Below are 25,191 nucleotides of genomic sequence, written 5' to 3' on the forward strand. Positions count from 1 at the left end.
AAACCATATTTCATATATAATGCGAAGCATCTTAAAACAAATAATCTTTCATTATTGTGTTTTATCCTATCAAAAGTTCTATTTAAAAACTGTCTTTCTGTATGAATACATAAATAGAAACAATATGCCAATTTAGGGGCATATTAGAAAAAACGTGCAAAATGTTATAACTAAACATTTGTTATTATAAATATTCAGAACCCACACATTGCAATGGAAAGATAGCTCTCTGCAGCAGAGCATATTTAAATAGATGCTCTTTTGTATAGTGTTGCCGTAAACAATTATAACAGGATAAATCCTTGATATAGAACCAATGACAATAGGTCAGGCACTATCTATGAAAGTATTTCCTATATATTGACAATATATGCTGTCGTGGAAGACCCACTAAAGTGCAAAAAGTACATAGCAGCAATCAAATGACTTGTGCAAAACCGTGCTAATGTGAAAATCTAAAAAATATATATAATATGTGCAACTGTATGATTCAAATAAATGTATAAATATTGATAACAATAAAAATTCAATCCTGATAATTATAGCTAAAATCATATAAATATCATCCATAAAATTACATCATACTATGTTTTCAATTTTAAGGCATAAGAGGTATTCAGATCATTCCACATAGATGTAATGGTTTTCGGTTTATTAAAAATCCACTGAAGTGCAAAGAAGAGAAACTATATGCAAAAATATCATATCATTCTCAACCCTAAGAATCGATGGTATCTTTCATCATATTGTACAATCTAATCAAGTTGCACAAAGAAAAGAAAAAAGGCCAACTAGAGAAAGTTGTGCATGTCTTATGTATTATTCAATCTGTTCGGCCAATTACTGTCGAATTCGAGAAGCATTCTAGTCTCCAGTTGCCTTAGTTGAAGTTCTCTGTTGCCACCCCGCCGTGATTTAGGAATAGATCCTATTACAGAATATTTGAGGTAGGTGACATCATTGTTGTGAACCCTTTTGAAATGGCACGCCACTGGATAAGCAGGGTCATTATGTAAAATGGCACGTGCACCTGCAGCTTGGTACTACCAATGTAGTTAAGACCACAGGTGCACGTCAGGACATACACAGCAAACTCTGTCCTGCAGGTAAAACTCCCCATGTTGGCTGTTTCTCTTGTGCTAAAGAGGGTACGATAATGAGTCGTATTTATACCGAACTTGCAGGCCCTGCAAGAGGAACATTTACGAAAACCATGAGCAGGTTTTAGCCACATTTCATTCTGTCTGATCTCAGGGCTACTTTTATCCAAGATTGTTCCCATACATTTAGCTCTCCTAAAAGTGATTATAGGAGTAGCAGGTAGTCTTGTACAAAGCACTACATCAGTGAGTAAAATGGGCCAAATCTTTTTGACTATAGATCTGATTTTCCTTTCCTCACTGCTATAAGTAGTGATCAATCTAGGACCTTCTTTGATTACTACTTTGTCACAAGTAGCTGGCTCTACCAATGGAGCATGACATTCGGTGGCCCTGCTTTTGAACAGGCTCCTCCTAGGTCGCACACAGGCTTTAGCCATGACTTCATTTAGTAAGGTATCAGAATAACCACGTGCCCTCAGTCTATTCATGGTTTCCCTCACGCACATATCAAAATCTGATTCCATGCTTAGAATCTCACCGTAGGGGATACTAGCAATGAGATGCTTAGGATGTGCACTGGTAGCATGGAGCGTGATGTTTCCTGCGGTGGGTTTTCTAAATAGGGTTGTTTCAAATCGATCATTTTTGATATAGACTTTTACATCTAAAAATTCGATATTAAATCTATTGATGTGAGATGTAAAGTGGAGATTCATAGAGTTGTTATTAATGGCCTTTATAAAATCTGAAGCTTCCTTTTCTTCTCCTTGCCACAAAATAAAGATGTCATCTATATACCTAAGATAACAAGATATATTTTTGTTGAAGCATGCCCTGTATACTTGCTTCAGAACCTGTTCCTCCCACCAGCCAACGTGCAAGCACACGTAGAAACAGGCTCCCATTGCTACTCTGCGGAGTTGTCTAAATAGTTCCTTCCCGAAAAGAAAGATATTATTGTTCAAGCACCATTCAATGAGATTTAAAATAACCTTATTATGTTTATGAAATTCACATGACCTTTTGTCCCAAAAATATTTGACTGCAGACAGCCCCGTATTATGGTCTATGCTCGTATAAAGAGACTCAATATCAGGCGTAATTAGCAACAGATCCTTTGTCCACATTAGATCTTTAGTCTTTACAAGGAAATCACCAGTGTCTTTTACGTAGCTGGGTAATTCTTTAACCATATCTTGTAAAAAATAATCAATATATTAGCCCACTTGTTCTGCAACACTTATGATGGGCGATATAATTGGTCTTCCTGGTATAGGCATAATGCTTTTGTGGATTTTAAGAATCAGATATAACACCGGGAGGACAGGAAACTCATTATTCATGAATTTATATTCATCCAAAGAAATCAGTCGTTCCCTTCGCCACTGTGCTAATAACTTTTGTAGGGTCTCTTTGGCCTTGATATATTCCTTGTGTGTGGATCTTTCATAGCAACTGGAATTGTTCAATTGTCTATTTGCCTCGTTGACATAATCAATTTTGGCCATATAACAAGGTTTCCCCTTTGTCCGATTTTTTGTTTTTTTAAATTATAATCTCATTGTTCTCTCCCAATTTTTTCATGATATTTGCATATTCCTGTGTTTTGTGCTGGACTTTTTTTCTTTTCTTGCCCCTTACTTGAAGATATAATTTCTTGATATCCTCGATGAAACAATCATGAAAAACATCCACCGTGTCTTTGGACATTAGTTGAATAAAACATGACTTGGCTTTGAATGGGCTAGTTCCTGCCCCCTTCTGTAATAGATTGATTTTACGCAGCCTAGTTTGTGTAGTCATGTCAGTATCGGTACCTGAGGGTTGAGATCCCATGGCTTCATTGAGATCATGCAGCGTTAATAAGGTGGGAATATCAGATGCTTTTAGTATCATATCATATCATCATTGACAGTATTGTTGATTTCAAAATCAGTTTTGCTTTTGTTCGTTGTCATAGCAAAGAATTTCTTAAGCTTTAATTTTCTGATAAAACAGAATACGTCAATGCGTATGGAGGCACAATCAAAGCTTTGACCTGCGCAGTAATTCAGTCCGAGTGTTAATAGCTGTTGCTCATCTTTTGTTAAAACAACAGGAGACAAATTAATGATGGAATTATCAACGTCTGTCATTTCCTTTGCCATTGTGCTTTTTTCTTTTTTTGACCTTTGTTTGCACCTTTTTCTCCTATCACGTCTGTTTATTTTTTCTTTTTTTGTTGGTCTCCTTTGCTGCCTCGGCCTCAAGGTTTGAAGTCTTTCCTCCACTAAAAAATCGAGTATTTCCTCCAAATTTAATCTTGTTTGCATTTGTTGTCTGTTATCAGGTTCCAAACTGGAATCACTTGTTAGTGAAATGGTATCAACACTTGAGATTTCATCATTTGTCTCTAGGACTGTGTTGGGTATTATATTGTGAATGCCCTCTTTATTTTTATTGCAAGTATGATCGGAGCTACAGTTCTACCCTCGCTATGAAACATGTCCAAAAGACACCATGCCGCCCAATACGCGTATGTTACATGCCCCCCCAAGACAAGGGAGGAAAAGACTACAACCCACACAATCCCTACGCTGGAATGGGCTCCAATTCCAATCCCCTGTAATCTGCCCTGCGCTTCCAGATTTATAATGTTTACGCGGGCAGCCCCATGCTATAAAAATGGGGGCCTCAAGGCCCATACAGAAATCCAGCCCTGCCTTCCACACTGAGACGGAGGGTGCGGCCGTCGCCTTCCAAGCCCTCGCAATGTTGCGCTTGGCAAGGGTAAAGCCCAGGAGCATCAGGTGGCGCTTGTAGACATTGCCCCCTATATCCTCCATAACATGCAGGAGCACTAATTTAGGAGACCGAGGGAGATCCCAACCCAGAACCTCTGAGAGGCATGCCAGTACACCACTCCAAAACCTAGTTAGCGCAGAAGAATCCCATATAGTATGCAGCAGAGTCCCTTCTTCATGCAAGCAGCAAAGGCAATTCGGGGATGCCACCAGACCAGCCCTGTACAGTCTGACTCTAGTAAAATACACTCTATGGAGGTATTTAAACTGGATGAGTCGAAGGCTCATAGCAATAGCCGCCCCGCGTGGGGAGGCCAGGGCCTCCGTCCAGTCCTCCTCCTCAAGTGAGCCCACATCCTCCTCCCATGCCCCACGGTGACGCTGCAGAGATGGGGAGCAGTGCGTTACCAGGGACTGGTAAATGTTTGATATCTAATGGTCCCGCAGGTCCCCCATGAAAACTTTCGCCTCCACCGGACTTAAGTCGGCTAGCTCCCCCAGGCCCACCAAGCTAGGAGAGAGAGCAAGCCGGAATTGCAAATATTAAAAAAATTGTGTGTGCGGCATTTGAAAGTCCTTCTGCAAGTCCTGAAATGATTTCAGGACAGGACCCCTCATAACATCCCCCAAGGTGGAGATCCCAATCGCATCCCAGTCTTGTAAGCCGGGCAAGGCCGCCAACCGCGGCAGACGTCCATTTTGCCAAAGCGGCGTCTCTCGAGTTAGGCGATTCCACCAGCCCATCCTCCGCAACGCCTGACTCCAAACCTGAAACACCAGCTGTGTCACAGTCGGCAAAGAACGCCGCAAGGGCGCAGAATAGAGGAGCGTATGTAGTGACTTATCTCCCATTAAACAGCGCTCTAGGGTATACGCCAGATCTGACCTGTCGCCATACCACCATTGGTTAAGAACCAACAGGTGGGAGGCCATATAGTACGAAAGAATGTCGGAAGTAGCGAGTCCCCCACAGTATGTGGATTTAAAGCAAGTATGGAGAGCCACCCTAACAACACCCCCGCCCCAGAGAAACTGGCCCAAAGCCACATTAACCTGGTGGAACCGACCCGAGGAAATAGGATATGGATGGTTTTGCAGCTGGTACAGCAAGCGAGGAAGAGAAACCATCTTGAAAATGGCCAAGCGGCCATATATAGATAGGGGCATGTGGGACCAGACTCTGAGATCTTCACGCACCCTGTTCCACACCGGCACCAAGTTCATTTCCCAGGAAATCGACCGCGCGTCCGAGAGGAACACACCCAAATATTTCAGTGCCCCACGTGCAACCTGCACCGTGGAGGCCCAGGCACCAGGGTCAGCCCCTCCACCCAGGACCCACAGGGTAGACTTACGCTCATTCATATAAAGGCCGGTAGTCTCCCCAAACACCTGCATGATACGCAGCAACCGCGGGCCAGTCCTATCCAGTCCTATCCAGCTGAGTAAGAAAGAATAGCACATTGTCCGCATATAAGGCTATACGATCCGACAGTCCGTTGGCCCATTCAAGCCCTGATACCTGCGCATCAATACGCACCCATGCAGCCAGGGGCTCCATTGCCAGGGCGAACTGATAGGGTGACCGGGGGTATCCCTGTCTGGTGCCTCGACCAATGGGAAAGACTGACAAGACAGAACCCGCCACGCGCACAGACGCTGGTATGTCCGTGTAAAGTAAAGTCAGATAGGAGAGAAAGCGAGGTCCTAGATTCAGTCTGCGTAGGAGGGCGAATAAATATTCCCAGGTCAATGAATCAAAAGCTCGATCCATATCCGCAAGCAATAAAGCAGCGCGTACCCCCAAGCTCTCGGCTGCCGCGATTGCTGTATGAGCTCTACGAATATTATGACGGGTCGCCCGCTGAGGCATAAACCCGGCCTGGTCCGGATGAACAATAGATGAGACATGGAGACGGAGGCGATTAGCAAGCACCTTGGCCAAAACCTTAGCCTCGACGTTGAGAAGAGAGATGGGACGGTAAGATGCATGGTGTTCAGGAGGCCTGCCGGGTTTGTTGAAAACCACCACCTCAGCATGCCGCCAGTCTCTGGGCAAATGACCAACCTCCCTAGCCTCTTCCACGACCCTGCAATAATGGGGACCAAGCTGCTGGAAGTACCGTTTAAAGAATTCATTTGGGAAACCATTAGGACCCGGCGCCTTACCAGGCTGCAGCTCCTGCAGAGCAGAATTCAGTTCATCTGCCGAGAATGGGCGGTCAAGGTCCGCGCTTACCTCGTCAGTCAGAGTTCTGGGTGGAAGATCATCCAAAAATCGGGCAATAATCTCTGCCGACAGACATTCTCGGGGAGCATAAAGGTCCGCATAGTAGACCGCGAAACTTTCTGCGATGGCCGACGGGTCCGAGATCGGTATTCCATCGGGACCGACTATACCCGGGAGGACCAGGGAGCCCGTCGCCCCTTGGCACAATCTATGTAAGAGTTTGCTCGACTTGTCCCCCCACTGATATAACCTGCTGCAGGTTGCCAACCACGCCTGGCGGGCTTCGTCTAGCAAAAGGGACGAGTAATCCTGTTGCGCTAGCGACAACTGGCGGCTGACCAGCTGCCCCCCCTCGTCTCCACTGTGCGCTTCTATGTCCAAGATCTTTGCATCTGCCCGAATAAGAGATTTCCTGCGGGCCCTGCGTGCCGCCACACAGAAGGAGATTTCCACCCCACGGAGTTTGGGCTTCATCGCCTCCCACAGAGACGCCGCCGCCGACACCGTTCCCACATTGTGCAACAAATAGTGGTCTATGGTGTCCCCATGTGTTTCCTATATTCTGCCTTTTGGAGATTCCATGTGGAGAGGCGCCACCGGAAAGGTCCTTGCGCAAGGCCAGCACGCAGTGTAATGGCCACAGGCGAGTGATCAGATAGCCCTCGAGGGAGAATGTCGGCCTCCACCACCCTGCCAGCATCCCCCCGAGACACGAAGATATAATCAATACGAGAGAAGGAGTCGTGGACCGCCGAGAGATAGGTGAACCCCGGAGTCCCGCCATGCAACAGACGGCATGGGTCATCCCAATCCTGGCCCACCACGAGGGACTGAAGCTTGGTGGGATTGCGCACCATCGTGGCCCCGTCGGGCCTCCACCTTTCAAGAGCAATATCTAGCACATCGTTCCAGTCCCCACCAACCACTGCAAGTCCCTCTGGGATATCTGTTTACACGGTCACAAGTTTCTCTACAAAACCCCAGGACAGCGGCAGTGGGGCATAGACGCTACTGAAAATCATGGACTCACCCCTCAACGTACCCTGTAGGAAAAGATATCTGCCCTGAGCATCACCCCACATTCTAATGTGGATATAAGGGACTCGTCTGTGGATCAAGACTGCCACTCCCCTTGAACCCCGCACAAAGCCCACATGAAACACTTGGATATATCCGAAGCACTGAAAACAGAGTGCTTTAGTCCCCATAAGGTGTGTCTCTTGTAGCATCAAGATATCAGCGCAGGCGCGTTTAGCCTGCTTAAGGATAGTGCCACGCTTAATCTTATCTAGTGCCCCTCTGACATTCCAGCTCAAAATGCACAGGGACCCCAAGGAATCTTACGATCTACCCGCAATGGCGGCCATGCCAAAACATCAGAAACATGAAGAGCCCTGGTGGCCCAAGACATGCCACACAGCGTGACCCCAACCTGCAATTGGACAGTGCGATGAAAGAACAAAAACAGTTCCCCATAACAACCCAATCAACCCCCTACCCCACCCTATACCTCGAAAACAGTGAAGTACCTGTCGCGGCAGGCAGACCCCAACAGGGGGTACCACCCCTCACCCGCCAATGGATCCCCAAACTACAGCCCATCGTCCCCTAGCCCCTATCCCCGTCTGGAACAACCAACAGAGATACCGGCCCTCATCGGGCTCCTCTGACCAATACTAACATTTCTAAGAATCGTAGATGCGCATGCACAGAGATTAATCAGTCAGCTGGTGCCGCTTGATCCAAAGCAGATCCCACACGCAACGGAACATCGCCGGATTTGGACCGCCTCCTGGACCTGCAGCGGCAAGACCCCCTCACCCGGCCACCAGGCACGTTCCGGACCACTCCGCTCGAGGATGAGTCAGATTCTCTCCCGGGCAGAGAGTGAGGGCGCAGCCACACCGTCTCATCCGTCCAACGGAAAACCTCCTCCGGAGAGTCAAAAAAATACGTTCGGGAGCGGTAGACAACCCGCAGCCGGGCTGGGTAGAGCAACGCATATGGAAGTTTGAGTTCCCGCAGGCGGGCCTTAGCCGCGAGGAATGATTGCTGCTTTTGTTGGGTCTGTTTAGTATAGTCCGGGAATATCATGATACGGGCATTGTTATACTGCAAAGGTTCTTGGGCCCTGGCGTGCTTCAGGATCACATCCTGATCGTGATAGTTAAGTAGTTTCGCAATGACTGGCCTCGGCCGAGCCCCCGGGGGAGGCTTCTGCATCAGGGCTCTATGTGCCCGCTCCAGCACAAAGCATTTAGATAGGGAGTCGGGGGGTAGCCAGCTCTCCAGCCACTGGGTGAGAAACCTCTCCATGTTTCCAGACTCACACCCTTCCGGAAAACCAACAAAGCGGAGGTTGTTGCGTCGCGCCCTGCCCTCCGCATCCTCCACCCTAGATGCCAAACCCCACTGAGTAGTCTCCAGAGATGCCACTCGTTGTTGCAGGGTCGTCACCACATCCTCCACTCCAGAGATCCGCGTCTCAGTCTCAGCGATGCGTGCCACCGCATTTCGCAGGTCCTGGCGCAGCAACATAACGTCTGAACCCACTGCCCCTATTTTGGCATCCAGGGCGTCCCTGGATTCAGTAATGGCTGCCAGGAGGGTGGCATTGTCTGGAACAGTACCCTGGGCCCCACCCGCCGCAACCGCGGAGCCCCCAGGGCCAGCAAATTTGTCCAGCGTACTTTGCTTGGAGTACCCTCCACCGGTTTTGTCTCTCGTCATGGTGGGCAGGGTATACCTTTGTGATCCCCCTTCCCAACAGGCAGGCGCTATCACTGTGCACCCCGGTAGGGCAGCGTAAGTAGCTCCGGGGCAACACTACTGTCTGGCAGCGGTCCACGCAGCTCGATCCAACTGCCGATGCAGCCGTCAGGGTGCCCTCGCCAATTGTCCTTAATCCCTGTGCGCCAAGTGGCACCACTCCGCGCCGCCCAACGGGTGAATGTCAATGTCCCACAGTGACCCTGCGGGCGATGAGGATTCTGCCAGGGCGTCACAGAAATCACAGCACAGGCCCCAATATCACAGTATGCCCCAGAGCCTGGGTCCTCAATGGTACCCCCACAGAGCCACAGAAAGGCCCCTGGGAACGGACAGGATGCGCCCCTGGGCCATCCAAGAGATGCTGTAGACTCTGCAGGCCACGGTCAAGACCCTGCACCCCCACGCGGTCCGACAGCACCGCCGAACCCCCACACAGACCTGGAGAAGACGGGGGAGGGTAGGGACCCAAGCCCACCCGCAGAGAGCTCACCACTACCACCGGTCCACCGCAGCACACCCCTGGGCCCACCGGGGGATACGACCACTCACCCCTTGTCGCCCGGGTCCTCCCCGCAGTCCGATCTGGCTGCCGACAACTAGGAGCGATCTTCTGTAATGGCAAGGAATCGCCGGAGGCCCAGAGTGGATGGGCGGAAGCCCACCCGTGAACCATGAAGGGGGGACCAACCACCGCAGCTCGGGGGCCACGCACCAGACCCCGGCTCCACGATGTCCAAACCAGCAATGCCCCAGGAAGGGCGAGCTTCTGCCGCCGGCCAACACCACCAGGCTAGGCACGGGTCCCGGGAGCTCCACCGCCGGGGGGCCAAAATGGCGGCAGCAGCAGAAAACACCTCCCTGGTCACCTAGACTCTCCCCCTCGGTCCGACCGACCGCTGATCGCTGGCGGGGGGGCGCCACACAGGAAACCCCGCCAGCAGGGTGACTCACTCCGCGCCACCAGCGGGGGGCCACCCTATCCACAACCGCTCTGCCGCTACAGGATCCACCAGCCGGGCCGCACTCGAGGCCGCGGTCTCAGCGCCGCCCACAGGCCTCAGCGTCGATCCGATCCTGCCGCCGCTGCAGGATGCAGCTCCGGCCCCCAAAACACCGCCAACAAGCGTCGCCGTGTCTCCCCACCTCCAGGCACAGCAGGCGGGGGATATCGTGGCCTGAGGAGCAGGATCAAGGAATGATTAATGAAGGTCTGGACGGAGCCTACTTAGAAGACGTCCGCCATGCTGGCTTGCTAAGCCACGCCCCCTGAGCTTTCCTACTTTAGATTTTTTTCCTCATGTTTGCATAGTCTTTCATTGATTGTTTCTTTAGTTTTTTTTGATGAAATCAGTTTCTTCCAGTTTGTCAAGCTCAACTTTTATTTTGTTAATTTCTTCCAAAACTGCCACACGATCACTGGCTGCATACTTAATCAAAATATGAACTAAGTTCATGGAGGCGGCAAGTTTACTTTCACCCCATTCTTTTAGCATACAGCGATAGGGTTTGTCAAAACTAGGAGCGAGTAAAATACGTAGTCCTCGGGGGACTCGCCCCACCTCAGCATATTTCGTTAGTGACTTATGCTCCCACCATTTGGTGATTTCAAGCCTCATGTTCTTTTCAAGATTTTTTAACAAAGTTTTTACATTAGATTCTCCGTTGTTTATTCCACTAGAAGGGTGTGTTGGACCCGTGGATGTGGGCGTAAGTTTCAGAATACCTCGTAAGCTGCTGCCTCACATTCACGGATGGTTTCTGCAGACATGCTGAGAAGTGAAGTTAACTTGGGTCATGTAGCCCACAAATTTGAGGACTACCAAGTGTAGGAAGCCTGTTTTCATACCTCCCCACCTATGCCAGTGCTGTCTCACTCACCGCGTGAAATCGATCCTTAACGGGTCCTTCGACCCAGTTGTTGGTCGTTGTCTTGTTGGTGAAAGTTATTCCGGCTGAAATAGGGGGCGGCCACCAAAGTTCCACTACGGATTCTTGCAGAGATCGGTTTGAGGGCGGCCGCCGACTTCCGGGGAGGGGGTCCGTCAACGGAAGCAAACCAACTTCCGTAACAACATTCAGTAAGTGTAGACTCCCGCAACCTCCAAGCGGCGAAGAAGGAGCGACGGACCACTTGAGTCTTCAGGCAAGATGTTTATTTGACCATATCTTCACAGCAAATGACGCATTTCGGGCTCGAAAGCCCTTGTTCACAGGCGGACCATAGTCAAACTGAATGTGTTTAAATGCTGCATTGTGCACACCCACTTCCACGTATTCCGATTCACATGATCATGGACAGCGAAAACAGACTACATAGGTATCAAAGATCTTCATATAGAGTTTGGATAAACCATATTTCATATATAATGCGAAGCATCTTAAAACAAATAATCTTTCATTATTGTGTTTCATCCTATCAAAAGTTCTATTTAAAAACTGTCTTTCTGTATAAATAAAAACAATATGCCAATTTAGGGGCATATTAGAAAAAACGTGCAAAATGTTATAACTAAACATTTGTTATTATAAATATTCAGAACCCACACATTGCAATGGAAAGATAGCTCTCTGCAGCAGAGCATATTTAAATAGATGCTCTTTTGTATAGTGTTGCCACAAACAATCATATATATATATATATATATATATATATATATATATATATATATATATATATTCAGTGAAAAAAACATAGGTTTGAGGGACGTTATAGTTAGGCATTACTCTCATACAAAACCAGAGAAATTCGGCCGTTGTAGTTAGTTGAGGTAACTATAAATCGTAACCCCGCAATGCACTGCTGATGACGTCACATATTACATCACTCATGACATGGTAAGTGACATCACTGATGGCAGCTTAAATGACATCACTGATGACATCATCCAGTGACTGAGTGTTTCTAAAAAGTTAAAGAATGTTATCTATATATACACCAAGGTGTATTCGAAGAATGAGTGGGTGTATGAGTGTCTGTACAAATAATTTTGTGGGTGCATGTTTGACTGTATAAGTGAGTGATTAAACATGTCTTAGTGAATGCATTGGTGAATCACTAATCTGTGTAAATATCTGTATCAGTGTGTCAGTTGGTGTGTAAGTGGCTGCATGGGTTGGTGACTAGCTACATGAGTGTCTATATGGGTTATTGATTGGTTGACTGAGTACCTCCATGGAAGCTTGAGTGTCTGTGTGTGTGGGGTGTAACCCCCTGCATGAATGTGTGAGTGGGTGATTTAGTGGGTGTATGGGTTCATGAGTGTGTCTGCGAGGGGCTGTATGGGTGAGTAAGTGTGAGTATGGCTGTGTCGGTGAGTGAATGGATGTCTCAGTGGTTTATGTGTGAGTAACTACATATGTGAAAGGTGGTATATGTGAGTGTTAGAGTATATAACTAACTATATGTGAGAGTAAGTGATTGTGAGAGTGGCTGTATGCATGAGTGTGTGCTTGTGTCAGTGATTGTATAAGAGAGTAAGTATGTGTTAGTCTCTGTATGAATAAGGGAAGTGGTGTGTGTATAACTGTCTAGATGAGTAAATGGGAGTGTAATTGATTCTTTGCATGACTGACTAGGTGTGTGATTAACTCTATGGGTGAGTGACGGTGTGCGAGTGTCTGTATGGGTGTATGACTGTATATGATAGTGGCTGTATTGATGAGTGACTTCATGTATGAGTGACTGTATGGGTGAGAGAGTAGATGTATGTGTAGATCTAGGAATTAGTGAGTGGGTATGTACTAATTGGTATTGGTGTGCCTATGGTTTCGAGAATGGCATTCTGTATTTGAGTGGATGTATCAAAGGTTATATTAGGGTGTAAGGAGGTACATCAGATGATCACATGGATGATGTCATCAGTGATGTCACTGACCAGGTCATGAGTGATGTAATATGTGACGTCATCAGCAGTGCATTGCGGGGCCGCGAGTTATAGTTAGCTCACCTAACTATAACAGCTGAATATCTCTGTTTTTGTCTGAGTGAAATGTCCAACTAAGTAAAACGTCCCTGAAACCTGTGTTTTTTCAGTGAATTTCAAAGGTTTTTTTAAACGCTGATTTCTAACTATGCCTACAGAGGTAGGACATGTGCAGAAAGAGGACGAAAGGTGCAGAAAAAAGCAAGAGGAATGCAGGAAGAGGCAACAGAAGTCCAGAAAGAAGAAGAAAGGTGCAGAAAGAAGCAAGAGATATGCAGAAAGAACCAACATAGGTGCAGAAAGAAGCCTTGTTGCAAAGTCATCCTGTGCCCTGGGCACCCCCCAACATTTGGCTGACTGACCCTGGCCTCTGCCTAACTAGGACCGGAGCCAGTGCTATGCTGAAAGACACTTAGAATACAGTGAAAACACCTACATACACTAGGGTGCACTATGGGTTGGGGTACCCCTGTGATTGGCATGACCTCTCCTGTAAGGCACTAGTACATAATAGGGCATGTGGATTAAAACTACCTTTAAGTCCCTAGCATGTAATAGGGCATGGCATTTTAGAGGCCAGCAGCCCTTTTCTGCACTTGTATGTGTGCACTGCTGAGCCTGAGATCAGTTTAAAAGTATCCCTGTGAGTGCAGAAAGAAGCGAGAGGTGCAGAAAGAGGCAAGAGAGGTCCTGAAAGAAGGAAGAGGGGTGGAGAAAGAGGCAAGAGAAGGGGAGAAAAAAGCAACAGAGGTGCAGAAAGAGGCAAGAGAAGTTCAGAAAGAGGCAGCAGAGGTACAGAAACAGGCAGAAGAGCTGCAGAAAGAGGGAGCAGGGGTACAGAAAGAAAGAACAGTGGTGCTGAAAGAGGCAAGAAGGGTGCTGAAATTTGCAAGAGAGGTGCAGTAAGAAACAACAGAGGTACAGAAGGAGGCAATATGGGTACAAAAAGAAGGAAAACAAGAGCAGAAACAGGTAAAAGAGATGCAGAAAGAGGCTAGAGGGGTGCAGAAAGAGGCAAGAGATGTGTAGAAAGAAGCAAAAGAGGTGCACGGAGAGGGAAGAAGGGTGCAGAAAGAGGCAAGTGGGGTGAAGGAAAAAGCAAGAGAGGCGTAGAAAGAAGCAAGAGAAGTGCAGAAAGAAACAGAGGTGTAGAAAGAAGCAAGCGCAGTGCAGAAAGAACCAACAGAGGTGCAGAAAGAGGCAAAAGGGGTGCAGAAAGAGGCAAGAGAAGGGCATAAAGAAGCAAAAGAGGTACAGAAAGAGGCAAGAGGGGTGCAGAAAAAGACAAGAGCAGTGCATAAAGAACCAAGAGAACTACAGGAAAAGGGAAGAAGGGTGCAGAAAGAGGCACCAGGGGTGCAGAAAGAAGCAAGAGAGATGTAGAAAGAAGCAAGAGAAGTACAGAAAGAAGCACAGAGGTGCAGAAGAGGCAAGAGAGGTGCAGAAAGAGGCAAGAGAAGTACAGAAGGAAGCAACAGAAGGACAGAAAGAGGCAAGAAAAGGGCAGAAAGAGGCATGAGAGTTGCAGAAACAGGCAAAAGAGGTACACAAAGAGGGAACAAGGGTGCACACAGAGGCAAGAGAGGTACAGAAAGAACCAACTTAGGTGCAGAAATGTGCAAGAGAGTAGCAGCTAGAAGCAAGGGCAGTGCATAAAGAACAAACAAAGGTGCAGAAAGAGGCAATAGGGGTGCCGAAAGAGGCAAGAGAGGAGCAGAAATTTGCAAGAGAGGTGTACACAGGTTCAAAAGGTGCAGAAATTTGCAAGAGAGGTGCAGAAAGAAGCAAGAGAAGTGCAGAAAGAAGAAACAGATGCAGAAATAGGCAAGAGGGATGCAGAAAGAAGCAGGATAAGTGTAGAAAGCAGGAACAGAGGTGGAGAAAGAGGCAAGGGGGTGCAGAAAGAGGGAAGAGGGGTGCAGAAAGAGGCAAGGGGGTGCAGAAATTTGCAAGACAGGTGCAGAAAGAAACAAGAGCAGTACAGAAACAACGAAGAGAGGTGCGGAAAGAGGCAGGAGAGTTGCAGAAACAGGCATGAGTTGTGCAGGAAGAGGGAAGAAGGGTGCAGAAAGAGGCAAGAGGGGTGCAGAAAGATGTAAGAGAAGTGCAGAAAGAAGCAACAGAGGTGCAGCAAGAGGCAAGAGGGATGCAGAAAGAGGAGGAGAATGGCAAAAAACAAGCAACAGAGGTGCAGAAGGAGGCAAGAGAAGTGCAGAAAGAGGCAAGAGAGCTGCATAAACAGGTAAAAGAGATGCAGAAAGAGGCTAGAGGGGTGCAGAAAGAGGTAAGAGATGTGCAGAAAGAAGCAAAATAGGTGCACGGAGAGGGAAGAAGGGTGCAGAAAGAGGCAAGTAGGGTGAAGGAAGAAGTAAGAAAGGTGTAGAAAGAAGCAAGAGAAGTGCAGAAAGAAACAACAGAGGTGTAGAAAGAAGCAAGAGCAGTGCAGAAAGAACCAACAGGGGTGCAGAAAGAGGCAAAAGGGGTGCAGAAAGAGGCAATAGAAGGGCATAAAGAAGCAAAAGAGGTGCAGAAAGAGGCAAGAGGGGTGCAGAAAAAGACAAGAGCAGTGCAGAAAGAACCAAGAGAACTACAGGAAAAGGGAAGAAGGGTGCAGAAAGAGGCACCAGGGGTGCAGAAAGAAGCAAGAGAGATGTAGAAAGAAGCAAGAGAAGTACAGAGAGAAGCAACAGAGGTGCAGAAGAGGCAAGAGAGGTGCAGAAAGAGGCAAGAGGAGTACAGAAGGAAGCAACAGAAGGACAGAAAGAGGCAAGAAAAGGGCAGAAAGAGGCATGAGAGTTGCAGAAACAGGCAAAAGAGGTGCCCAAAGAGGGAACAAGGGTGCACACAGAGGCAAGAGAGGTACAGAAAGAACCAACAGAGGTGCAGAAATGTGCAAGAGAGTAGCAGCTAGAAGCAAGAGCAGTGCAGAAAGAACAAACAAAGGTGCAGAAAGAGGCAATAGGGGTGCCGAAAGAGGCAAGAGAGGAGCAGAAATTTGCAAGAGAGGTGTACACAGGTTCAAAAGGTGCAGAAATGTGCAAGAGAAGTGCAGAAAGAAGCAAGAGAAGTGCAGAAAGAAGAAACAGGTACAGAAATAGGCAAGAGGGATGCAGAAAGAAGCAGGATAAGTGTAGAACGCAGGAACAGAGGTGGAGAAAGAGGCAAGGGGGTGCAGAAAGAGGGAAGAGGGGTGCAGAAAGAGGCAAGGGGGTGCAGAAATTTGCAAGACAGGTGCAGAAAGAAACAAGAGCAGCACAGAAACAATCAAGAGAGGTGCAGAAAGAGGCAGGAGAGTTGCAGAAACAGGCAAGAGTTGTGCAGGAAGAGGGAAGAAGGGTGCAGAAAGAGGCAAGAGGGGTGCAGAAAGAAGTAAGAGAAGTGCAGAAAGAAGCAACAGAGGTGCAACAAGAGGCAAGAGGGATGCAGAAAGAGGAGGAGAACAGCAAAAGACAAGCAACAGAGGTGCAGAAGGAGGCAAGAGAAGTGCAGAAAGAGGCAAGAGAGTTGCATAAACAGGTAAAAGAGATGCAGAAAGAGGCTAGAGGGGTGCAGAAAGAGGCAAGAGATGTGTAGAAAGAAGCAAAACAGGTGCACGGAGAGGGAAGAAGGGTGCAGAAAGAGGCAAGTGGGGTGAAGGAAAAAGCAAGAGAGGTGTAGAAAGAAGCAAGAGAAGTGCAGAAAGAAACAGAGGTGTAGAAAGAAGCAAGCGCAGTGCAGAAAGAGGCAAAAGGGGTGCAGAAAGAGGCAAGAGAAGGGCATAAAGAAGCAAAAGAGGTACAGAAAGAGGCAAGAGGGGTGCAGAAAAAGACAAGAGCAGTGCAGAAAGAACCAAGAGAACTACAGGAAAAGGGAAGAAGGGTGCAGAAAGAGGCACCAGGGGTGCAGAAAGAAGCAAGAGAGATGTAGCAAGAAGCAAGAGAAGTACAGAAAGAAGCACAGAGGTGCAGAAGAGGCAAGAGAGGTGCAGAAAGAGGCAAGAGAAGTACAGAAGGAAGCAACAGAAGGACAGAAAGAGGCAAGAAAAGGGCAGAAAGAGGCATGAGAGTTGCAGAAACAGGCAAAAGAGGTACACAAAGAGGGAACAAGGGTGCACACAGAGGCAAGAGAGGTACAGAAAGAACCAACTTAGGTGCAGAAATGTGCAAGAGAGTAGCAGCTAGAAGCAAGGGCAGTGCATAAAGAACAAACAAAGGTGCAGAAAGAGGCAATAGGGGTGCCGAAAGAGGCAAGAGAGGAGCAGAAATTTGCAAGAGAGGTGTACACAGGTTCAAAAGGTGCAGAAATTTGCAAGAGAGGTGCAGAAAGAAGCAAGAGAAGTGCAGAAAGAAGAAACAGATGCAGAAATAGGCAAGAGGGATGCAGAAAGAAGCAGGATAAGTGTAGAAAGCAGGAACAGAGGTGGAGAAAGAGGCAAGGGGGTGCAGAAAGAGGGAAGAGGGGTGCAGAAAGAGGCAAGGGGGTGCAAAAATTTGCAAGACAGGTGCAGAAAGAAACAAGAGCAGTACAGAAACAACGAAGAGAGGTGCGGAAAGAGGCAGGAGAGTTGCAGAAACAGGCATGAGTTGTGCAGGAAGAGGGAAGAAGGGTGCAGAAAGAGGCAAGAGGGGTGCAGAAAGATGTAAGAGAAGTGCAGAAAGAAGCAACAGAGGTGCAGCAAGAGGCAAGAGGGATGCAGAAAGAGGAGGAGAATGGCAAAAAACAAGCAACAGAGGTGCAGAAGGAGGCAAGAGAAGTGCAGAAAGAGGCAAGAGAGTTGCATAAACAGGTAAAAGAGATGCAGAAAGAGGCTAGAGGGGTGCAGAAAGAGGTAAGAGATGTGCAGAAAGAAGCAAAATAGGTGCACGGAGAGGGAAGAAGGGTGCAGAAAGAGGCAAGTAGGGTGAAGGAAGAAGTAAGAAAGGTGTAGAAAGAAGCAAGAGAAGTGCAGAAAGAAACAACAGAGGTGTAGAAAGAAGCAAGAGCAGTGCAGAAAGAACCAACAGGGGTGCAGAAAGAGGCAAAAGGGGTGCAGAAAGAGGCAATAGAAGGGCATAAAGAAGCAAAAGAGGTGCAGAAAGAGGCAAGAGGGGTGCAGAAAAAGACAAGAGCAGTGCAGAAAGAACCAAGAGAACTACAGGAAAAGGGAAGAAGGGTGCAGAAAGAGGCACCAGGGGTGCAGAAAGAAGCAAGAGAGATGTAGAAAGAAGCAAGAGAAGTACAGAGAGAAGCAACAGAGGTGCAGAAGAGGCAAGAGAGGTGCAGAAAGAGGCAAGAGGAGTACAGAAGGAAGCAACAGAAGGACAGAAAGAGGCAAGAAAAGGGCAGAAAGAGGCATGAGAGTTGCAGAAACAGGCAAAAGAGGTGCCCAAAGAGGGAACAAGGGTGCACACAGAGGCAAGAGAGGTACAGAAAGAACCAACAGAGGTGCAGAAATGTGCAAGAGAGTAGCAGCTAGAAGCAAGAGCAGTGCAGAAAGAACAAACAAAGGTGCAGAAAGAGGCAATAGGGGTGCCGAAAGAGGCAAGAGAGGAGCAGAAATTTGCAAGAGAGGTGTACACAGGTTCAAAAGGTGCAGAAATGTGCAAGAGAAGTGCAGAAAGAAGCAAGAGAAGTGCAGAAAGAAGAAACAGGTACAGAAATAGGCAAGAGGGATGCAGAAAGAAGCAGGATAAGTGTAGAACGCAGGAACAGAGGTGGAGAAAGAGGCAAGGGGGTGCAGAAAGAGGGAAGAGGGGTGCAGAAAGAGGCAAGGGGGTGCAGAAATTTGCAAGACAGGTGCAGAAAGAAACAAGAGCAGCACAGAAACAATCAAGAGAGGTGCAGAAAGAGGCAGGAGAGTTGCAGAAACAGGCAAGAGTTGTGCAGGAAGAGGGAAGAAGGGTGCAGAAAGAGGCAAGAGGGGTGCAGAAAGAAGTAAGAGAAGTGCAGAAAGAAGCAACAGAGGTGCAACAAGAGGCAAGAGGGATGCAGAAAGAGGAGGAGAACAGCAAAAGACAAGCAACAGAGGTGCAGAAGGAGGCAAGAGAAGTGCAGAAAGAGGCAAGAGAGTTGCATAAACAGGTAAAAGAGATGCAGAAAGAGGCTAGAGGGGTGCAGAAAGAGGCAAGAGATGTGTAGAAAGAAGCAAAACAGGTGCACGGAGAGGGAAGAAGGGTGCAGAAAGAGGCAAGTGGGGTGAAGGAAAAAGCAAGAGAGGTGTAGAAAGAAGCAAGAGAAGTGCAGAAAGAAACAGAGGTGTAGAAAGAAGCAAGCGCAGTGCAGAAAGAGGCAAAAGGGGTGCAGAAAGAGGCAAGAGAAGGGCATAAAGAAGCAAAAGAGGTACAGAAAGAGGCAAGAGGGGTGCAGAAAAAGACAAGAGCAGTGCAGAAAGAACCAAGAGAACTACAGGAAAAGGGAAGAAGGGTGCAGAAAGAGGCACCAGGGGTGCAGAAAGAAGCAAGAGAGATGTAGAAAGAAGCAAGAGAAGTACAGAAAGAAGCACAGAGGTGCAGAAGAGGCAAGAGAGGTGCAGAAAGAGGCAAGAGAAGTACAGAAGGAAGCAACAGAAGGACAGAAAGAGGCAAGAAAAGGGCAGAAAGAGGCATGAGAGTTGCAGAAACAGGCAAAAGAGGTACACAAAGAGGGAACAAGGGTGCACACAGAGGCAAGAGAGGTACAGAAAGAACCAACTTAGGTGCAGAAATGTGCAAGAGAGTAGCAGCTAGAAGCAAGGGCAGTGCATAAAGAACAAACAAAGGTGCAGAAAGAGGCAATAGGGGTGCCGAAAGAGGCAAGAGAGGAGCAGAAAGTTGCAAGAGAGGTGTACACAGGTTCAAAAGGTGCAGAAATTTGCAAGAGAGGTGCAGAAAGAAGCAAGAGAAGTGCAGAAAGAAGAAACAGATGCAGAAATAGGCAAGAGGGATGCAGAAAGAAGCAGGATAAGTGTAGAAAGCAGGAACAGAGGTGGAGAAAGAGGCAAGGGGGTGCAGAAAGAGGGAAGAGGGGTGCAGAAAGAGGCAAGGGGGTGCAGAAATTTGCAAGACAGGTGCAGAAAGAAAAAAGAGCAGTACAGAAACAACCAAGAGAGGTGCAGAAAGAAGCAGGAGAGTTGCAGAAACAGGCAAGAGTTGTGCAGATAGAGGGAAGAAGGGTGCAGAAAGAGGCAAGAGGGGTGCAGAAAGAAGCAAGAGAAGTGCAGAAAGAAGCAACAGAGGTGCAACAAGAGGCAAGAGGGATGCAGAAAGAGGAGGAGAATGGCAAAAAACAAGCAACAGAGGTAAGAGAAGTGCAGAAAGAGGCAAGAGAGTTGCAGAAACAGGCAAATGAGATACAGAAAGAAGCAAGTGCAGTGCAGAAAGAACCAACAGAGGTGTAGAATGAGGCAAGAGGGGTGCAGAAAGAGGAAAGAGGGGTGCAGAAAGAAGCAAGAGCAGTGCAGTAAGAAACAACAGAGGTACAGAAGGAGGCAAGAGGGGTGGAGAAAGAGGCAAGAGCAGTGCCGAAAGAACGAAGAGACATGCAGTAAAAGGAAAGAAGGGTGCAGAAAGGGGCATGAGGGCTTCAGAAAAAGGAAGAAAACTGCAGAAAGAAGCAACAGAGTGCTGAAAGAGGCACAAAGGGTGCAGAAAGAGACAAGAGAGGTGCAGAAAGAAGAAACAGAGGTACAGAAAGAGGCAAGAGGGGTGCAGAAAGAGGGAATAAGGGTACAGAAAGAGGCAAGAGAGTTGCACAAAGCAGGAAGAGGGGTGCTGAAATAGGCAAAAAGGGTGCAGAAAGAAGCAAGTGAGGTAAAGAAAGAGGCAAGAGAGGTGCAGAAAGAGGCAAGAGAGGTGCAGAAACACAAGAGAAGTGTTGAAAGAGGCAAGAGAGGTGCATAAGGAGTCAAAAGAACTGCAGAAGGAGACAAGAGAGTTTCAGAAAAAGGCAAGTGAGGTGCAGAAGGAGGCAAGAGAATTGTAGAAAGAGTCAAGAGAGTTGCAGAATCAGGCAACAGGGGTGGAGAAAGAAGCAAGAGAAGTGCAGATAGAGGCAAGAGAAGTGCAGAAAGTAAGAACAGAGATCCAGAAAGAGGCAAGAGAAGTGTAGAAAGAGGCAAGAGAGGTGAAGAAAAAGGCAGGAGAGGCGCAGAAAGAGGGAGCAGGGGTACAGAAAGAGGCAATAGAGGTACAGGAGAAGCAAGTGAGGTGCAGAAAGAGGCAAGAGAGGTGCAGAAAGAGGCAAGAGAGGTGCAGAAAGTGGAAGAGACGAGAAGAAAGAGGCCACCAGGTCTCACATTTGGTGCTGCATCTTGATTTCAGCATGGCAGAGGACATACCAGTGCACCCGCCATCATCGTAGGTTGCACACCCGCTCAGCCCTTGTGATGCCACTAACTCTGTGACCAGTGAGGCCACGCCACGTGGCGGTAGGCCCCTGCTGTTCGATGGCTCAGGCCTACACTGCGGTCCAGCAGGGCACACAAAACCTGATCTGTCCGGATCACCGGGACGGGGCATCATCGCAGGCTCAACACCTGCTCAGCACTTACAGGTCCCCCAACTCAGTGCACCGAAAGTCACTTTCCCGCAGGGGTCTGCCTGTGCCGGCCGCAATGCATCCGGTGCACCAAGTCTGAAATAGAAATGGCGTAGAGCATGTGCGCCTGGTCGTTTTTTTGGCAGGGTCACGTGTCCTGTGATGCCTCTGCTTGATGGGTATGGTGTGGGAGTAAACCAGCCATCAGGGAGTGGCTGTGGCGTACTGACAACTAGACCTGTGAGCAGCAGATCACTACAATGAAAATCTGGGCCATGTAGCGTTGTTGTCCCTCCCTGTATGCATAAGCGGATTGGGCTGGCCTGGCATATGCCAGTCCTGCATGAGGCTGTGAACAATGACTCCAGAGCTCTGGGTGTGGTTCCGTCCTGGGCTGTATGAGGAATCAACTGATGCAGGTGTCCCTGTTGTAGTGCTGCCACCACCCAGGTCACAAATGCCAATGTGTCACCCTGTGACCCAAGTCCTAAAACATGGCCAACATGGAAGGTAGGGGGAATCACTGACCCTACATTCATCCATACTTCCACACATGAGAGATCGTGCACATGACATATCTGTGTGGATATGAATGTTTATTGCACTTTCAGTGGAGTGTTGCAGCTGTAGCAATATAGGGCCATGCAAAGCCCAAATTTCCGTTTTTGGCACATGGAGGGCAGCCAATTAGAACAAAGCTCGTGCTCGAGGGTTAAGCTCTGCCAACTTATCCAATCACTCTGCCGATTCCTAAGCACTTATAAATTCACTATACACTCTCCTTGCAGTACTTTAATGATTCAGTCTCTACCTATGTACTTATACAATGACCGAGACAAAGTTACATAACTGAATTTTTCCACACTGCCAAAGGTAACATGGTTGCGAGCGCTATCCACAGCAGAATGTAATGTGGTAGGGCCCAGGGGCAGCATCATGCATACATAATGAACACACAGACACAGTTAGATAGCTAGTGGAACTGGGTACGGGCACATGCGCTCGGCCCCTTTTTATTACCAGGGTCACATGTCCAGTGACGTCTGTGCTAGATGCGTGTGGGGTGAATGTAAGCCAGCCCTCAGGGAATGCTTGGTGCTGGCAACAAGTACAACAGTAATCATCGGATCACACACAGAGATTCAATCATAAAGGGTCCATGACTTGTGCTGCACTAAGTTAGGGGCACCAGATGTGAAGTAATACTCAAAAGATTCTATTGTAAAGGGTTCATGACTTGTGGTACACTGAGGTAGAGGCAGCAGATCTGAAATCATACACAAAAGATTCTATCATAAAGGGTTCATGAGTTGTGGTGCACTGAGGTAGGGGCATCAGAAGCATTGGTAGCAATGTCTGTTGCCTACTGGACTGCGTAGTCTGCAATCGCAACTTGATCTGAATTGTGAGCCCTGCAGTCCGCAGTGTAGATCGAAGACAGTAGTGTGTACAGACATAACTCTGCAGTGCTGTGCCGCTGTGTTCGCAGTGGGCCTGTGTCGAGGAGGCCCGCGGTCATGGCGGCAGCCATGTGGCAGGGTGAGGGCTGCCGCTCTGGCAGACGTGTTGGCTTTCACACAACTGAACCATGGCCAGAGCCACGGCCTATTTATTCACACTTCTACGCTGGAGTGGCAAACATTGGACCAGCCGACTGCACTTCTGCTTACAGGGGATGACGACACAGGTACATGACCGAGATCTTTCCCAGTGCCTGAGGTAACATGGTTGCGTCCACTGTCCACAGCACTACAAGCACCAACAGTATATGTACTCATGGAGAGGTTTGTGCTCTGCATAATGAGGTCTGTCCAGCACATCACCGCTACACTTGGTATTGTGTGCATTATTATTGGTGGGTGACTTGTGTCCTTCACACATGTTCGGTTGCCATATCTCGCAACATTCAGCTATTGTGTGGCTGAGGGGCCATGTCGTTTCTGGAAGGTCCGCTGTCCTGTTGTGCGCTGCCTCTGTGGTAGTAGGGGCGGGTGGTCCGGGGGGGCGGTCCAGAGGGTGGTGACAGTGGGTTTTGTGGCCTTCTTGGGTGTCAGAGGTGCATGATCAGTAGCTCTATGACATGTGTTGGTCTTCAGATGTGATTCTGGGCTGAGCTCCCTTTCACACTGTAGGTAGTTGTCCTCCTTTACACCAATTAATGGCAGATGTTACATTCTTACTGCTAATGCAGCTTATCGCCTGTTCTTGGATCGCACCGCAGATTTAGCTGCTCTTCGAAAATATCGGGAAGCTTTGTTTTCGTGTTATTTTTGCACAGGAACGCCTACTCTGCACATTATTAGCGTTAGTTGTTGCTCTCATTTGTGATGATTGTTTTTTTTCTTTGCGGAAGCTATTGCTGGAAAACGGGCGCTATCGGCTGTTTTCACCAGGTTGAGAAAGGAATGATAATTTAAAATCACTGAAAAAACTATAGGTTTAATGAACATTATAATTAGAAATTAGCACTTAAAAAACCTTTGAAATTCACTGAATAAACCATAGGTTTCAGGGACGTTATAGTTAGAAATTAGCATTTAAAAAACCTTTGAAATTCATTGAAAAAAACATAGGTTTCAGGGAAGTTATAGTTAGTTGGACATTTCACTCGTACACAACCAGAGAATTTTGAAAGTTATAGTTAGTAGAGCTAACTATAACTCACAAACCTGCAATGCACTGCTGATGACGTCACATATTACATCACTCATGACATGGTCAGTGACATCACTGATGACATCTCAAATGATACCACTCATGACATCACTGATGACATCATCCACTGGATAATATGATTCACCTCCTCACACCCTAATATAACCTTTGATACACCCACTCTAAAATACAGACTACCATTTTCGAAACCATAGACAAATCAATAGCAGTTACTATATACCCACTGACTAATTCCTAGCTATACACACATTCATTCATTCACCCATACAGTTATTCATACATGCAGCCACTCATCAATACAGTACTATTATATGTACTCATACACCTATACAAACACTCATACACCGTCACTCAGTCATAGAGTTATTGACACACCTAGCTAGTCATGTAAAGAATCAATAACACTGCCATTTACTCACCTATACAGTTATACATTCACTATCTAACCTATTCATAGAGATACTAACATATACTTACTCTCTTATACAATCACTGAGACAAGCACACACTCATTTATACAGCCACTCTCACAATTACTCACTCTCACATACGGTCATTTATATACTCCAACACTCACATATACTGGCTTTCACATATGTAGTTACTCACACATATACCAGTGAGACATACATTCACTCACCAACACACTGATACACACACTCACTCACCTATGCAGCTATTTCCACATACACCCAGTAAATTATCCACTCACCCATGTAGGGAGAAAGTCACACACTGCAAAACACACAAGATGATGGACGAAATGTTGAACATTGGCAAACATTCACCCCCAATCACAGATCTGGGTTTAATCCATCGTTATTTTGCTCACCACGCCACCCCAGTTCAGACATGGCCATATGCAAATCAGTCTTGACCCTGTGCCTCATGGGAACAGGCCAGCCCAAATTGCCAAGCCATGTCTTCCCTGGACTGGAATCAAGCATCCTAGGACCGGTTTCGGGGTTTCACCCCTCTTTGGCTAGGATAGCTTGACTCCAGTGGCATAGTGAGCACGGGACCCACGTCTGGGCATATCCTTCCCACATAGGACAAACAGCAAAACACACAAGATGATGGACGGAATGTTGCACATTGGCAAACATTCACCCCAGTCACAGATCTGGGTTTAATCCATCGTTATTTTGCTCACCACGCCACCCCAGTTCAGACATGGCCATATGCAAATCAGTCTTGACCCTGTGCCTCATGGGAACAGTCCACCCCGAACT

This window comes from Triturus cristatus, chromosome 3_2 (assembly GCF_964204655.1).
Source record: "Triturus cristatus chromosome 3_2, aTriCri1.1, whole genome shotgun sequence".
Taxonomy (NCBI): domain Eukaryota; kingdom Metazoa; phylum Chordata; class Amphibia; order Caudata; family Salamandridae; genus Triturus; species Triturus cristatus.